Here is a 17,990-nt window from a genome sequence, read left to right as displayed (position 1 = left end):
GAACTCCAGGATCTATCAGTACAAATAATACATAGTTCAGCAGACATTTTGTTTTACCCATTACAATACACACAAACTCTTGGAATCAGAGATGGATGTCAATTTTACTCTGGAAAACTACATCATATAACTACTAAATGGTCTCAAGAGGCAAGAGAAATAAATTTGAACAGGCTCAGAGGGGCCTAAATTGCTCCCAGTCTCTGTGGGGACTAGGGTTTTGGGATTGATAAAGTGCTCATCGATATGGATCAATACCAGTATCATGAAAATCTCCTAATGACGTAGAACTTGGGAGTCATAACCAGTTACACGGTGACTTCATGACTCAGAACAATCTCACCACAGATTCTTTAGAAGGCTCTAAATGTATTCCGGGAAAGAAAACTCCAGTACTTATATTAACAATTTGAAATGAGATTCAGATTGAGGTGGTGAGGCTGGGGACAGTGTAGACATTAATGTCAGTTATTAAAGTAGAATTAATTCATGGCTTTTAGTGTGACATTTTCTGCTCTTTTCTCAGTCCCACAGAATCCAGGTTACGTATCTTGCTCCATCATTTTTACTTGTGTTGAAAAGCAGCCTGAATAAGACCATAAATATTTAACCTAACATCTCTCTTATTTTATATATTATCAATTGAATTAAACTGACATTCATTAAATATTCCTTTTTTTTTACAATCATATTTTTAATGTTTCATGTAATTAGTAATGACTGATTAGCAAATGAATTCCAATATTTTCAACTTCTTCCTCCACATTATTGTAATTGGACTTAGCTGGGATTTACATTCCCAGGGTTCAAGGCTGCTAGAACTTGCTACTTGCTTTTTATAAACAGGAAGCTTGAGTATTAACCCCATTCACTGCAGAACTGTGATTATTGGGGGGAGGGTGTCATGTTCGCTATTTTGTTTTATATTTAATTTAAAAATTCTATATTTCAGCATTTCCCAAACTTGCCTGGGGGTAATAATTACCCTTGGTGCTTGTTACTATATGATCCCCAGGTGATTTTTAACATTAAGCAAGTATATTTGGAAAACTGGCCTAAATGAATAACTTTGTGGTTAGTGAGAGAGTTGAGGAATTAAGCCCAGTTGTGAGGTAAATGAGGTTGGACTTTGCTCTCCTGCCCCATCTTCCTTTGGATGCATCTCTTTCTCTTTTAGCCATGTGTCTTCATGGTGTGGCCATCTTTATGCCTCCGGTTTTCTGGAGGCCACTTACGTGTCTCTTTTCTGTCAGTGAAACAAGAGAGCATCTCTTGGCTCCTTTTTTCTGCTTTGCTGTCTGTTGGATACACTGATTGTGTGTATTCATCTGAAAGAGTTTATCCTTCCAAGTAGTGTGTTTGCATTTTAATAGATATTTCTTGAGAAAACACTTTAGTAACCATTCCTGTTACTGCGTGACAAAATACCCTCAAACTAAATGGCATCAAACAACAATCTTTTTATTATAAGCATAGCTTTTGTGGGCCAGGAATTTGAACAGGGCATGGAGGGGATGGTTTGTGTCTGCTCTCTGCTGTCTGGGACTCAGCTGGGAAGACTTGAAGGTTAGGACAGCTCAGTGGCTGGGGGCTGGGATTATCATCAGGCTCCTTCATATCTTCAGGTCTCTGGAGTCTTTGAACATAGATCCAGGTGCAGCAACCCCTCCAGGAACTCGTTAGCAATCTGGGGGGGTGGGGAGGAATTTACTCCCTGATTTGTCTGAGTGTCTGCAATGAGCGTTTCCCAGGTAGCCTCTAGCTGGGTCCTGGTGGGGCTGAATTGGGAAGGTGTTTTTGGAAAATGTGTATAAACTTTGTGATGGAAACATCTGTAACATAATTGGTACTTGGCATATAGTAGGTGTTCAATGTTAATGCCCTCCTTGCCACAATCTGGAGTTTAAGCTCAAGTCAGAAGCAAGGAACCAAGCAAATACAGCTCCAGCCCAGATCTTGGCTTATATAGTCAACTGCTTATTTGACATTTCCACATGGAGTTTTCACGGGCGTCTCCAACTTGACAGGTCCATCCCAAATTTAGCTTCTAATCCCCCGCCCTGACACCAACCTGCTCCTCCTCCATTCAATCTAGCAAAATACAGGGATTTGAACTCCAGAAGAGCTCGTATTTGCATCTCTAATGGAAGCTCTCTGGTTCAAGCTAACATCATCTCTTGCTGTGGTAGTTTTCTTGTCAGCTCTTACTCCCTTCCAGTCCATCCTCCACACAGCAGTAGAGCAGTCGTAACATGTGGGTCGAGCAAGGTCATTCTCCTGCTCAAAACCTTGCAGTGACTTCCCAAGGTACATGAATAACATCTACTCTTCATACCATGCTTGTCAAGGCCCTGCAGATCTGGCCCTTGCCTTCCTCTCCAACCTCATCTCAGGGCCATAGACTGCTTACAGCCCGAATTAGAGTCTATCTGGAGCCATCTCACTCCCCACTGGCATGAGCCACTTGATGGAGCTCTAAGTGTCCATTAAGCACTGCTCCTAAAGTGCTCTGAGGTGCGGCCCTCTCCTGATGTAGGCTGCGGCACTGGTGCTACTTCAGCCCTTCCAGAGTCAAGCAAGGGGAACAACGGCTTCCCCTCCAGCCCCCCCTTTTAAAAAAATGTAACCTCTGTTGCAGAGATCTGCAGTTTTAATCAGACAGCTCTGAGTGTTGCAGAAAGGAAGGTAGGAGCTCCTATACTTCCCAGCGGATGCAGCACTGCCTCTCTTTTCAAAATAACCCAATGGAATGATTCTTCCCTCTAAGCCTACTGGTATTTCTTTATTTCCTGCCCACCAAGTGCCATCTTCCAGGGCTTATGTCCTTGTGGATTCTCTCTTGTCCTTGTTCAGTATTCATGCCATGAATGTTTACAGTAAAATGCAATTGAGCTAGACCCCCAATCAGATTTCAGCTCTGCTGTTTATGGGTCTACAGTGTCATGGTTCTCATAACTACCACCTTAGTTTAGGTCTGAATTACATTTCAACTCAGTTTTGCAAAAACTTCCTGACTCGTCTCCCAGAAAGTGTCTACTAATTCTGCCTTCAGACTTAGGACAGGATGTTCTTTCTAAAACTTGGAAAGAACAAGTTTTGTTGCTTTCCAGCTTGAAACCCATGGTTCCTCCAATGTCTACAGTTCACGCTTCTCTAAGTCTCTGCCCTCTCTCCAGTGCGAGTCTCTTCCTGAATTCTGTGTTGTCTTCTTTCTTGATTTTCTCCTCATTTCACTGGAGTACATTTTCTTTCTTCCTTCCTTCCTTCCTTCCTCCCTCCCTCCACTCCTCTCTCTCCTCTCTCTCTCTCTCTCTCTCTCTTTCCTTCTTTCTTTCTTTTCTTCCTTTTTCTTTTCCTGGCTTACAAGATCTTAGTTTCCTTCACCAGGGATTGAACCGGAGCCCTCGGTGGTGAAAGTGCAGAGTCCAAACCACTGGACCACCAGGGAATTCCCTGGAGTACATTTCCAAGTAAGTTTTTAGAGGTCATATATGCAAGAATATTTTCTGAGTCCTTGTATGACTGAAAATGACTTTTTTCCATACTCTTGTATTCAATGGACACTTTACCTGGCTATAAATTTTAGGTTGCACATCACTTTTCTTCAGAATTCCTAAAGGCTTTACTCTATTGAATTCTAGCACCCAGTGTTGCTTTTGGTAAGTACGATGCCATTCAGGTTCTTATTCTTTGGTCTTTTTTTTTTTTTTAACATCTTTATTGGAGTATAATTGCTTTACAATGGTGGTGTTAGTTTCCGCTTTGTAACAAAGTGAATCAGCTATGCATTTAACATTTATCCCCATATCTCCTCCCTCTTGCGTCTCCCTCCCATCCCTCCCTTTCCCACCCCTCTAGGTGGTCACAAAGCACCGAGCTGATCTCCCTGTGCTATGCAGCTGCTTCCCACTAGCTAGCTATTTTACATTTGGTAGTGTATATATGTCCATGCCACTCTCTCACTTCGTCCCAGCTTACCCTTCCCCCTCCCCGTGTCCCAAGTCCATTCTCTATGTCTGTGTCTTTATTCCTGTCCTGCTCCTAGGTTTCTTCAGAACCATTTTCTTTTTTTTTTAGATTCCATTTATTCTTTGGTCACTGATGTGATTTTACTCTGTGACAGCTTTTATAGCCCTTCTCTCTCTCTCAGCTTTATTGAGATATAATTGACATATATTACGTTCAGGTGTACAACATGATGATTGAGATATGTATATATTGTGAAATGATTATATGGCCTTCTTTTCCTGGTGTGAGATTTCATGAGAGTGTGCCTTGATATAGATATAGATCTTTTTTCATTTATTTTGCTGGACACTGGGGTGGAGGGGTCCCTTCAATCTGGAGACCTGTGCTCTTCACCTGTAAGACAATTTTTGGTATTGTTCCCAGGGTAACTTGTGCCTTGGAATAATGCAATAACTAGAGTTTCTTCCCTGGAATTCCTGGTAAGTGGAAAAGGACCGTCCTGGAACCATCAGACATATGTCCATGTTTTCTTATAATTTCTGCTATTATTTTTATTGAATCTTCTGGTAAAATTCCTTGACTGTATCTTCCATCTCTTCCATTGAATTAAAAAAATTAATTAAAAAAATGTCCAACTCTATTGAGGTATAATTGGCAAATAAAAATTGTATATATTTATGGTGTACAAAGTGCTGTTCTGATACATGCATACACTGTGAAATGATTACCACAATCAAGCTAATTAACATATCCATCACCTCACACAGATGTAACTTTTTGTGTGTGGTGAGAACACTTAAGATTTACTCTCTTAGCAAATTTCAAGTATGCGATATAGTATTATTAACTATAGTCACCATGCTGTGTATTAGACAGTCAGAACTTAACACTGCATAACTGAAACTTTGTACCTCTTGACCACATTTTCCTATTTCCCTCATCCCCCATCCCCTGGCAACCACCATTCTACTGTTACTATGAATTCAACTTTTTTAGATTCCACAGTGTGTTGTCAATGAATATTAGCCATTATTATCATTACTGTTATAGTTATAGGGATAAAACATCTTCTCAGATTTATCTCAGGTCACTAATTGTTGCTTTGTAAAAAGTTCTTTTCTGTTCTCTTTAACGTCTTTGGTTCCTCCAGGCTCATCCCCCTCCCCACCCCCACCCCCCATTTGTTTTTCTTGGTTTTGATCTTTCATGTTAGAAGCATTCTTTGGCTTGTGTTCCTTGGTGTCACATTCATGCTGAAGAACGAGGCACTGAAAATCTGATAGGGAGCTTGTCTACCAGTAGACTGTGCTTTAGGGCAATTGTGTGGGGAGCTGGCCATTATGCTGTTGAACCCTAAAATGCCAATGTGGAGGTCTTTTTTGTTTTAGAGTTTTTCAGCTTCTTCAGAAAAAAGACTTCAATCTCCAGCTTAGAGGGGAGGTACTTGGCTGTTGGTGTTTTGCATGAATGGGGTGGAGGGTTACCATTTCCAGACAGAGACCTTCAATTAATCCTTTTGTTTTTAGCCCCACGTCTCTTGCCACATGCCACATCCATCACCGCTAAATCTCATACCCTTCAGAGATTCTGCAGGACAAGGAAGTTGCCTCTGAATATATGCTCCGTGTGGGTTTTGCCTCCTTCTCCTCTGCCTTTTTTCCCCCCAGAATTCTGTAGCTCTCCAGACCATCCATTTGCCCTCACCCGTCTTCTTTGTCTTGTTGATTTATGTACATTAAAATTTTCTTTCCATCTTTTAGAGGGATCTCGGGAGGGAGAAGAAATAAAGGCTTAAGTTCAATGCATCATCTTTGACTTTTAATCACTACTCCATTTAGCATGTAGAATGTGCAAGAGCTGAGAATGAATACTTGTTGAGTGCTGAGCCACACTGGACAATCTCCAAATCTGGAGTTGATGGAGAAAGAGCCTCAGTCTGAAGAAATCCTCAGACTTAACAAGGCAGGGATCATTTTAAGTTATTTGAAGCTGTATCTTTTCACATTCATCTAAATTTTTATTTGACCACTTTGAATCCAGAATTTCCTAATAGTGTATCTTTCCTAAAATAAATCCTTCAAAATATAGTTTAATTTTTAAATTTTGGTTTTGAAGTGATAAGAATATGGAGAGTAGCTATCAGCTGTTAAAGGACCTGAATTCCTTTGTGAATGCAGCCATATTGAATGAAGCCTACTAGCTGGAGGGCCTCCCTCTCTCTTACTGACTCTGGCACTTTCCACAAGGAGCTCATCAAGTGACGGGCACTGAACTTCAAGAGAATTTGTCTCTAGAAGGTATTTACTCACAAAACAGAATGCAGCTGAGCTGAGCCTGGCAGACAGTTTGAAGTCTAATTGCCTAGGTCATGGGAACCATCTCAAGTTAAGGGTCTAATGAAAGTAACAGAACCTGAATTTGGAGAGAGTGAGGCCTGCAGGGTTATATACTGGGCAAGAATATCACCAAATTTTAAGGATGCCAGGGAAAAAAAAAGACCCAACTGATATTTGATGTCATAGGAAGAACAAATTGCTCCTCAGAAGCAATTATGTGCTCTAGCATCCTCAAACATTGGAACAGTTTCTATTTTTTTGTGAGATATTTTGTCATTATCAAATACACGATTAACCTTTGATGAATTCAATTGCAAATTAAATAAGCACTAATCGGCTTGCCAATGTTTCAGCAGCAATTGCAAGTCTCTTTTATGTTTGCTTGTAATGAATGTGGTGTTTTCTAAAGGTCGATATGTAGAAGCTGATCCATTATAAATGTGTAGTCACATCTGTAAATTGGTAGATGAAATGCATCTAAGAGCAGAAAGAAGATTAACTTACTGCTTAAAAAGCAGTTTAATTAATTTATTGATACTGAATTAAAAATAACTAGGGCTTAAAAGCTATAAGTTCAAGACAGTGAGCTTGTTTAATTATTTGTTTAAAATTTTAAAACAGCATGTGCATTTATTCAATAAGTATTTATTGATTGCTTTCTATGTCTCAGGTACAGTTCTAGAATCTAGGGTTACAGCAGTTAACTAAACATGCAGAAATTCCTGCTCTTCTTATGCTTACATTCTAGAGAGGGATAATTTTTTAAAAAAAGTAACAGTATGTTAGATGATAAAGATAAGTACCATGGGGAGAAGCAATACGGAGTAGGGGAAAGGAAGAGCCCAGAGGTAGGTCACAATTAGAGATGGGGAAGGGTGTCAGGGAAGACCTCACTGAGGAGTTGGTTGAGCGAAGATCTGAAGGAGATGAGGGAGAGAGCCATAGTTATATCTGGGAAAGAGCATTCCAGGCAGAGAGACCAGTCAGTGCAAAGTCCCTGGGATGAGAGTGTACCTGGTGTGTTTAAACAAGCAGGGAGGCCAGTATGGCTGGAGCTGAGACAGTGGGGGGTTAGGAAATGTGGAAGAAGAAGTCAGAGAGGTAATGGGGAGCCAGATCATGTGTGCCTTGTAGGCCATCAAAAGGACTTTGTCTTTTCATCACAGTGAGACCAAATGCCTTCAGAGGAATGGTACAATCTGACTTATTTTAAAAGGATCAAACTACTGCTTTGAGAATAAACCAAAGGGAGCAAAGAGTGGAAACAAGGAGACCAACAATAGACAAGATGGTGCCTTGGACCAGAGTGGTGGCAGTAGAGATGCTGAGAATTGTTGGAGTTTGTATAGATTTAAAAGGTAGAACCAATGAGATTTTCTGATGGATTTGGATGATATGGGGTCTGAGAGAAAGTGAGGTCAAGAATGACTCCATGACATATAGTCTGCAGCTGGAAGAATGGAGTTGCCATTTCCTGAGATGGGGAAGGCTGCAGGTAAAGCAAATTTGGAGGAATGGTCAGAGGTCTAGTTTTGACAGGTCAAGTTTGAGATGCCTATTAGACATCCAGGTGGCAGTGTCAAGTAGGCAGTGTGTTATAAGTCTGGTAGAGTTGTCTGGATTGGAGATTTCTATTTAGATATCACAGGCATTATGCAAAGCCATATGAGTGGATGAGATCACCAAGGACACGAATAAAGAGAGATAAAAAGAAGGCCACAGGTGGAATGCTGGGGTACTCCAACAACAAGAGATCAGGAAGAAGAGGAAGAACCAGAGAGGGAGACTGGGAAGGAGCAATCAGAGGTGTGGAGAAAAACCAAGAGAGAGTGGTGTCTTGGAAGCCAAACGAAGAAGGTATTGTAAGGAAGATGAAGTCATCAACCTAGTTAAATGCTTCTGAGACACGAACTAAGAATTGGCCATTTGATTTAGCAACTGTGGAAGTCACTGGTGACCTTGAAAAGAGCAGTTTTGGTGGCATGGTGAAAACGTGATTGGAGTGAGCTTAACAGGGATTGGGGGAGAGGATTTAGGATTCTAGCCAACTCTTTTGTGATGTCTTGCTACAAAAGGACACAGAGGTAGATATGGAGTTGAAGGGATATTTTTAAATTATAAGTAGTTCAGTATATAGTCCTGAAAGTTAAAGTATCTTTTAAAAATAAAAGAACACTTAAAAATAATAATAACTCTTTAAAGTCATCAAATATTCAATCAGTGTTCCAAGAGAGGCAAGGTAGTTGTCTCACTGGAGTCAGGAGCCAAGTTGACCTAAGTATTACAGCTGACTGATATGTCTCTTAGGTGTCTTTTAATCCATAGGCTCAAGAAATATTGTTTTTAAGATGGGAGAAACAATAGCATGTTTAAATGTTGATGGGAGATAATCCAGTAAAGAGGAAAATATAGATGCTATGGGACAGAAGGGTGAGGATTGCTGAAGCAATGCCCTTGAATTGCTGAGAGGGCATGGGGCCCAAGACCTTGGTGAAGGGCCCAGCCTTATAAAGTGACTTAAAATTCAGGAGAGGAGACAGAGGATGTAGACATAGATACAGGACGGTGGGTAGATGTGGTGGTGGGAGCATGAGGAATTCTCTTCTGATTGATTTTATTCTAAATGAAATGGAAGTCAAGGTGATCAGCTGGGCATGAGAATGAGAGAGGACTAGAGAACTGAGGAGAGGGGAGGAGGTCTGACATGTTCATCTGGGAGAGTACCTAGAGAAATGGGATGTTATTGCTGTACAGCACTCGGGGCCCACCTGGGGTGAATGATTTAAAATGAAACCACTTGCCAAGCCCACCTGCAAAAGTCCAGGCCCACAGTAGGTGGGAATTGGATTTAACCAAGGTAGGGTTTTTCTATGCAAAGATGATAGCGAGAGGGTCAAGGTAGTTAGTTGGCTGTGTGTACAAGTCAGTGCTTATAATGATAGATATGGAATTTAAGCTTCATAAGGAAGAAATGAAGACATGAGAGAGGTGAAAGACAGTGAAATATTAGTAATAGATTGTAGCTCCTAGTAAGACCAAAGAATTGAAGGAATGACTGTATTAGAAGGAAACACATGGAAAGACAGCAGAATGTTTGAGACTGAGATTATGAAGGGTTTGGAATCATTGGTCATGACAGGCCTATGGCCATGGACCTGAAGTCTAGAGGTAGAGTGGAGAACAACGTTACTGGAGTGGAAGTCAGAGGCCAAGGTATAGGAAAGAAGACCCACATGGATACTGAAATCAACAAAAATTATGAAAGGAGTAGTGTTAGAGGAATCAGTAACAGTGCATCAGGTGCTGAGAGCTTCAAGAAATGAGATAGAGTAACTTTGGCGTTCACAAATCACAACAAAAAAGATATTTGGGTGGTAAATCAACTATACTTGAATAAAAAAAATTTTTTTTTAAAAAGAAAGAAAATAAAACAAAATTGAAAAAAAAATAAAGGTTTGTATAGAATTCACACCAAAAAAAGAGTGGTTAAAGAAAAAAAAAGTATATTTGGGTGGTAATGTTTGAGAGCACGAGAGTCAAAGTTGGGGAGAGGTTTTAAGGAGGAGGAGAGATAATGGTCCGAAAGCAACAATGAGGAGGCAGGAGGGCATCTGCCTCGACTTCATTTTATATAAACTGCTTATGTTTCTACAACATGAGTCAATCATTAGCATGTTTTAAAATCAGGTATTCTACTTTAAGATCCCTCCAAGCTGCCAGTGCCCACAGGTAAATGTCTTTAATTTTTTCATATGAAGATTGACTTGCAGCAAGAATTTGCAAGTTGTTCACATGGACTACTTCGCTACTGGGCTTGCTCATTTTCAGAGAACCCATAAGAAAAGAGGCGTTCTTAAGGAGTTTCTGCTATGTGTGAGTCATTGTATCAGGCCCTGGGGTTACAACCATGGGGAAAGATAGACAAAAATTTCTTCTCCCATTACATTTACACACTAATGGAGGGAGAAAGAGTAAACAAGTCAGTAGATGTCTAAAATGGCTAGAAGTTTGGATGGTGCTAAGTATCATGGAGAAAAAGAAAGCAGGGAAATGGGATGAAGGGTGATGGGCAGCTTCCAATTTAAACAAGGAATTCAGGGAAGACCTCAGTGAGAAGCTTACATTTAAGCAAAAACTCAAAGGAGTCAGAAGAGCAAGCCCCATGGATATCTGGGTAGAGAAAACAGCTGGTGCATAAGCCCAAAGGTGAGAACATGCCTGGGGGCACCAGTTCAGTGTGGCTGGAGTGGATTGATGAGGAAAGATGCAGGAGATGGGATCAGAGATACTGGGTCATGGGTGGGGGGCGAACAGCATAGGTCTTTGAAGGCCTTGGTGAGGACTTTGGTTTTCTCCAGAGTCAGATGATCAAGAACTGGGGATGTTTAAGTAGAAATTTAAGAAAGTGATCAAGCAAAGTTGGAGGATTACAACAGGAGCAAGAATCATCTTATGTGAAAGGGGTTGACCTGATGTGCTGTAAATTGATGGTGTTTCTGGGTTAGGGCTGGGTTTGCATCCTAATATCACCACTTATGGCCAGTTGACCTTGGGGACTTACCTGATATCTCTGCACCTCAGTTTTCTCATTTCTTAAATAGGGATAATGACACCTACTATTGAATAGTTAAAGAGACTCAAGGTGATCTGTAAAGAATCTAGCACACAGCTGAAGCTCAAAAATGGCCCCTATTATTAATAAGAAAATGTTTGTCTAAAGATTTAGATGATCATAAATTACCAATCTTTTCTTGAGGTCTTTGCATACAAACAAAATTGCTTTGTAACTCCGATATCACTGTTATCTTCTTTCTTTTCGCTCTTGAGTTTGCATAATTACACTTCATTTAAGACTATAGCTTTCACGACATATGAAATCTCATGGAGTTGACTGTCTGAGCATTATGTATCCTGGAGTGAAAAACTACCTGTATACTGTAATTCAGTAAGGTTGGAGCTCCTCCACACAGTAACAAGAGGAAATGATGGCAAGGTATTACCGATAGTCAAATGCTGAGACACAAACATATCCTCCTCAGTGTTAAGTCCTCTCCTCTGTCCTCCCCGACGCGCAACACACATACATAATGACCATCACTATCAGTCTGTGAGAAATGAAAAGTCCACTTTCTTTTGAGTGTTTGTTTCTTTTAGACTCAGAAGCAGAACATAATTAACAAAATGGATTTCAGAGACTTGACAGAGATAGCATGTCAGAATGAAAACCCTTAACTACCTTATTTCCTTCCACCTGTTCCAAGAGTAAAAATCACAGAAGAGTCAAAGATTTAGTACTCATCCATATTTACTTGGGAAGAATTGAGTGCCTCATTGTATACACTGTAAACTGCTTCTTTATTTATATTTGTGGGTTATTTATTTAAAAATTTAATCCCAGGTTGATTCACCCCTCCTATCAGCCTGTTATCGGCATCTTTTAGTGAATTATAAAATCATGAGTAAAACTTGCTACAGAACAGAGTACACATGATTTTTGCCTCATCTATTTGGCCCTATGCAATCTCATTTCTCTTCTTTCATCATACAACTGAGACTTGATATGGGTAAAATTACCAGAAATTATGAGTGGAGTAGTGTGGAGAGGTCAGAAACCTTTGGGATTGATAGTATAAAATAAAATAATTTATTTTAAAATGTTTAGCACTGAGACTAGTAGGCACTCACTAAAAAGTAGATTTATTTACACGTAAAGTTGCAGAGAAAAAATATGTGTTCCTACTTGCTTTTTATTCCAAAGATTCCTCACTGTTGAGGGCTCTTGGCTAAAGAGCACTGATTAGTTAATAAAACTGGTTTAGAAAATTAATATGGTTTAGAAAATTTTTTCTAATTTTTTCCCTGAAACTTCAAGTGTTGTTTACCTAGAATTCAGACTCAGTAAAGATTCTTTTATGTTCTATCAGTTTTGATCAAAGTAAAAAGCCTTTAAATAATTGACTTTAGCAAAACTGAGTTAAAAGAAACAGTTCATGGATTTGTGAATTACTCTTTTTTAGAGATGCAGTCATCCTAGTTTACTTTTTGGTGTGGCATAGATACAAAAACCTTTACTCAGACTGAATCCCCTGATGTAAAATGCATGATCATTTGAGGCCATTGCTCTAGGACAGTGGCTCTCAGTGCTTTGGAGAACTTTATTTAAAGTAAAAATCTTTTGAGGATAATAGTAGCTGGGCTTTTAGTCAATTGAAGAAGAGGAAAGGTTTGTACGACTTTGAGGATCTTTGCAATAACTCCATCATCCTTCTCCTACCAGAGTCATCCCCCTAGTTGGGAAATGCTCTGAAAATTTCTCAGTAATTGTAAAAAGTAACCTTATCATTATACATTTCTGTGACTTAAAGTATTAATCCTTTCTTCTCATATCATATCTGGCTATGGTAGTAAGAGATGCTACTGATCAATAAATCTGGATTTGGGGGGAATCAAGTATCCTAAGTTGTTGACATAACTCCTTTGGTCCAAAGATTCCTAGGGCTGAAGCAGACCATCCTTTTGTTTTTAGCAAGAAGCCAGCATGCACACAATTCTGGAAAGGTAATTGTCTTCTCTTTCTCTTCAAATTCTTCTGTGACCTTCCTTGCAGCTCTCATTGACTCTACAAAATGGTCACAGGCCCTCTCCTTTGCTGTGCCTCTGGAGAAAAGGGTGTATGACTTAGGAGGATAAGTTGCTTATCCTGCTTTGGTTGCTTCCCTGACAACCCGGCTTCCTTGGCATGAGTCTGGCTTGGTGCCCAAGTCAGGCACTGCAAGAGGTCTGTTTGTCTTTGTAACTCATTTCACAGCCCAGAGTAGAGCAGCGTAGTCGACAAACTCCTCTGGTTTTCCACCCTTGGGAAGCTCCCTTCCTCTCCAGAGGCTCTGCTGGCAGGCACAGAAAGGAAGACAAGGAACACTAGGCTGATTAGGCCTCTGGGCTCGATTTCCCTCCCTCTGAGGGAGGGCCAGTGCCTGCCAAACAGCCAAGATGTAGAGATGAGCGATCCCAGTGCCATGGCTGGGACAGAGCTACCCAGGGTTAATATAGTCAGGGTCAAGGGTGGGCAGAGGCCAAGGAAAGGAAGCATGGGGTGAGTTGAAGAGGGCCACAAACTGTAATGGATTATGCAGCTATTACTAATCTTTCCATGGTAACCTTCAGTGGGTCATCCTTACCTGCTGAGTCAGGTCGTGTTCCCTTAACATGATTTCGACACAACACGCTTTTCAGACACTATCCTTTGGCCCAAATTATGTTTTTTTTTTTTGTTGTTGCTCTTAGGATATATCCTGTTTTTCTGCAGGCTTGCCTTTGTTCTTCCTCTTATAGTTTCTGTCTCTGTCTATTGTCATTCTACTCCTCACCTGAAGCCCATCTCAAATACCACCTCTTTTAACAAGGCCTATGCTGGTCACCCTAATCAGGAATGCTATCTTGATTCTTTAAATACTTCTTATGGCTCTTTTTACATTAAACTTATAGTGCCTTATTCACATTTCTCCTGAATTTGATTGTAACCTCTTTCAGGGCAGAGGTTGTATCTTATTCTTATAATTTTCATGGAGTTCAGTAGGTGCTCAGTTAAATATCTGCAGAATGAGTTAATGAACACCTTGTGTGAGTTTGTTTCAGATTAGCTATTTCTCCTTAGAAAGAAAAGAGAAACAGAAAGAGAGAATAAACTAGGGATGACAGAGGACTGGTAGTTAAGACTAAAACTGATTTCATTACCCAGGACCACACCTCAATAACAACAAAATGGCATGCAACCCAACTTTAAGAATGGATAAAATATTTGAACAGACCCTCGAAAAAAGAAAATATACAAATGGCTAACAAGTACATGAAAAGGTGCTCGACATCATTAATAGTCAGGGAAACACAAAGTAAAACCACCATGAGATATCTCTTTACACCCACTAGCATGGCTAGAATAAAAAAGATTGATAATACAATGGATTGGCAAGTATGAAACTCACTTCACTGGTGGGACTAGAAAATGGGATAGTCATTTTGGAAAACAGTTTGACCGTATATCCTATAAAGTTAAATATACATCTATCCTGTGACCTGATAATTTCACTCCTATTTTTACACTAGAAGAATAAAGAGATATGTGGCTCTCTATGGGACATTGGGTCATGAGAGAAGTTTCTGGGCCATGAAAATGTTCTAAGCCTTCACTGAGGTAACAGTTTTGCCAAAACTCATCAAACTGTACACTTTAGAAATGTGCATGTTATTGTATGTAAATTATACCTCAATAAAAAAATAATTTTGCCCAGAATCAACCTAGAAAATCATGTATTCAACACGCCTGTGGACTTCAGCCATGCTAGAAAGAACCCTGCCACAATTTTTCAGCCATCTAATAGTATGACCTTGTGGAGAGCATTACGAGTCAAAAGAAATACATGAAAGACTTATTTTTCTCTAAACCAAGATGGCAGTGCCATGACTCTTAGATTTTCAAATGATTAATTTGATCAACTAATAGCAACAATAGTTTATTTTGAAGTTTGTTTTTGTTGATAACATGTAGTGCAAGCTCAAGTATATTATCACGGAGATTTCATCTTCTTAGGAGTTACTTATAATAGTAAGTGGGACAATTATAATATAGTCATTATCAACAGTAGGTTAAATGCTTATTAGAGTGAGTTACATAATTTAGACCTTGGAGGACTCTGGTTATTATGGAAGGCATTACATTTCAGTGTGTTCTTTCCTTTGGGGTTATAAACACCAAGAGCTTCTCTTTCAAAATAAGATGAAAAGAAAACACCATAATCAAAAATGGACAGTATAAAAATGGAAAATGAGATTGCATATCTTGATTAAAAAATCAATAAGGAAAAAATGTTATGAAACTAAATTTAAAAGGCTTTTAAAAATTAGCAAAGATTGGAGATGAGATCTCACTTTAGATGTTGCAGCTGTTTTAAGTTAGATTCTTTTAAAGAAATGACCTTGAAAAAAGGTGGTAAACTAAGTGGGCAAATTTGACTGTTTTAGTCAACAGAGATGAATACAGTCATTCACAAATACCTTTATGAGGTATACATATATTCCAATTATCTTCTCTTTAGATGGAGTTTAAGATTTTCCAAGTTTGGCTTTTACTCCAAATCATAGCCAAATCATGGCTCTTTGATATTAAGTTATACTTTATCAAGATTTATTGAGTACTTGCTGTCTTCTTTTTTGAAGTGGGGGGATTACAAAAAGTATAAGACACAGTCCATTTCCTCTAGGATCTTAAATTCTAGTCATGAGGAGAAGATATGGGGGAAACAAAGTAATGAAGATTTTGACAAAAGTTCAAGACAAGAATTAAAGTGATGTTACAAGGCCATACATGGTTAGTTAACAGATGCATTTTAAGACAGATGCTTGGAAGTGGAGGAATGAGACTGGACTCTTATTCATTTCTTATTTTCCTCCTACGGGCCTCTCAAATGCTACAATCTCCATTGTCCTTTCTTCCTATGCTTTGTGGTGTTCTTTTAAAATTTAATTTAGAATTTTGTTAAAATAATGCATGAACCTATTTTTATAAAGCAAATTATACTGGAAACTTAACACACACAGCAGATTCCTGTGCAGCTCTTCCCTGCCTTGTGCTCTCTGATACCCCTGAAGCAACCACTTTCAACTTCCAGTATTCTTTCCATAATTGAAAATACTTCTTGATTTATTGGTTTTTCATTCACCCACTGACTCCTTACTTTGGAAGATGAGGATTTAGCTCTCTTCCATCACCCTGCACATACATCCTTCTGACAACTCCTCAACTTTCCTGAAATAGTTTTAGGATGTATTTGGTTAAACCTATATTTAGTATTCTGGTTATTACAAGTCTGCATATTGTGATTTCATTTTATTTCTTGTGTAACGTTTTTAGTTTCTTCATGAGATGTCTATTTCTCTTTTATTTACATATCTTGGTTTGAATGGACCTCTTGCTGAGTCTTGTTATATGCTCCAAAGTTCTTAAAATAGCTCTCAATTCAGTTTTTCATAAAGTCAGTCCTATCATATAATCTATGAATCCCTTTTTATTTGTAGAACTTTCTCTTGGAGCCCTCCTTCAGCCCTGATGTAGATGTCCTGGTTTCAAGATTCCCAGAACCTCCCTTTTCAGTCATCCTGGGAATTCCATTTGCCTCTTTCCAATGTTGATCATTAAAATTCTCATTTTTCTCTCTATTGGTTTATGCTTCAAGAAAAGGTGAATGGGAAATCAAGTTTTTGAGGCTTTGCACATCTGAAAATGTCTTTATTTTACCTTCATCTTTGATAGATAGTTTGGAAAACACTTGTATTTCTGTGGTTCAGTTATAACTTTTCTTCTTTCATTTCTGATTTAATTGATTTGGGCCTTCTCTTCTTTTTTCTTGATAAGTCTGGCTAAAAGTCTATCCATTTTGTTTATCTTTTCGAGAACCAGCTCTTAATTTTGTTGATCTTTCCTACTGTTTCTTTAGTCTCTATTTCATTTATTTCTGCTCTGATCTTTATGATTTCCTTCCTTCTACTAACTTTGGGTTTTGTTTATTCTTCTTTTTCTAGTTCTTTTAGGTATAATGTTAGATTGTTTATTTGAGAGTTTTCTTGTTTCCTAAGGTAGGCCTACATTGCTATAAACTTCCCTCTTAAAAATGCTTTTGCTGTGTCCCATAGATTTTGGGACACTGTGCTTCCACTTTTATTTGTCTCATGGTATCTTTTGATTTCCTCTGATTTCTTCAACGACCCATTTTTTGTTTAGTAGTATATTGTTTAGCCTCTGTGTGTTTGTGATTTTTCCATTTTTTTCTTGTAGTTGATTTCTAGTCTCATACCATTGTGGTTGGAAAAGATGCTTGATGTGATTTCAATCTTAAATGTATTGAGACTTCTTTTTTGGCCTAGGATGTGATCTATTCTGGAGAATGTTCCATGTGCGCTTGAAAAGAATGTGTTCTGCTGTTTTCGGATGAAATGTATATGTCTATTAGTTCACTCTGCTTGAGCTATAACAGCCTCCTTGCTACTCTTCAAACACTCCAGGTATGTTTTCACCTGGGGGTCTTTGCACTTGCCTAGAATGATCTTCCCTCATATAGTCACATGACTTGCTCCCTTATGACCTTCCAATCTTTTCCCAGTTGTGACCTTCTTGATGAGGCTTTCCCTGACCATCCTTCAAAGTGGTGACCCTACCCTATTGAAAGCTCATAATGAAGAGTCCTGGGCTTATCAAGTGCTCAGTAAATGTTGACTGTACATTTTCAGAGGTTGGTCAGGAAAAGTTTCATCAAACTGATGGAAATGGGTAGGAATGAGAGGGAGAGGGGGGAGGAATTCCAGGCAGGTGAGATGACTAAATAAGAGCTATGGTCTGAAACCTGAAATTTGGAAATTATTCATATTCTCATGATATTAGAGAGCAAATGATTTAACCAAAGGAGAAGATATAGAGGAGAAAGATCCAGGACTGAGCCACACTGAAATTCTGGGGCAGTGAGCTCTAGTGAGAGAAATCGGGAGGGAGTGATCAGACAGGTTACGAAAGATAAGAATAGTGACGCTGTCAAGAGTCAGGAAGAAGTGAAGGTAATGATAATGTTTACCATTTATTAAGCATATATGAAATACTTCAGATTTATTTTCTTACTTAAGTTTCACTACTTTTAGCTA

At 39.1% G+C, this 17,990-nt stretch overlaps 1 protein-coding gene across 2 annotated transcripts in view; it reads right to left on the bottom strand.

Moving 5' to 3' along the window:
• Positions 1-17,990, bottom strand: part of TSHR (thyroid stimulating hormone receptor) — a 153,978-nt gene that overhangs the window by 5,099 nt on the left and 130,889 nt on the right. The window lies entirely within an intron of this gene.

The sequence above is a fragment of the Balaenoptera musculus genome, chromosome 2 (assembly GCF_009873245.2).
Source record: "Balaenoptera musculus isolate JJ_BM4_2016_0621 chromosome 2, mBalMus1.pri.v3, whole genome shotgun sequence".
NCBI lineage: Eukaryota > Metazoa > Chordata > Mammalia > Artiodactyla > Balaenopteridae > Balaenoptera > Balaenoptera musculus.
Note: the sequence above shows the minus strand (reverse complement) of the source record. Positions and strands in the feature narration are given on the sequence as shown.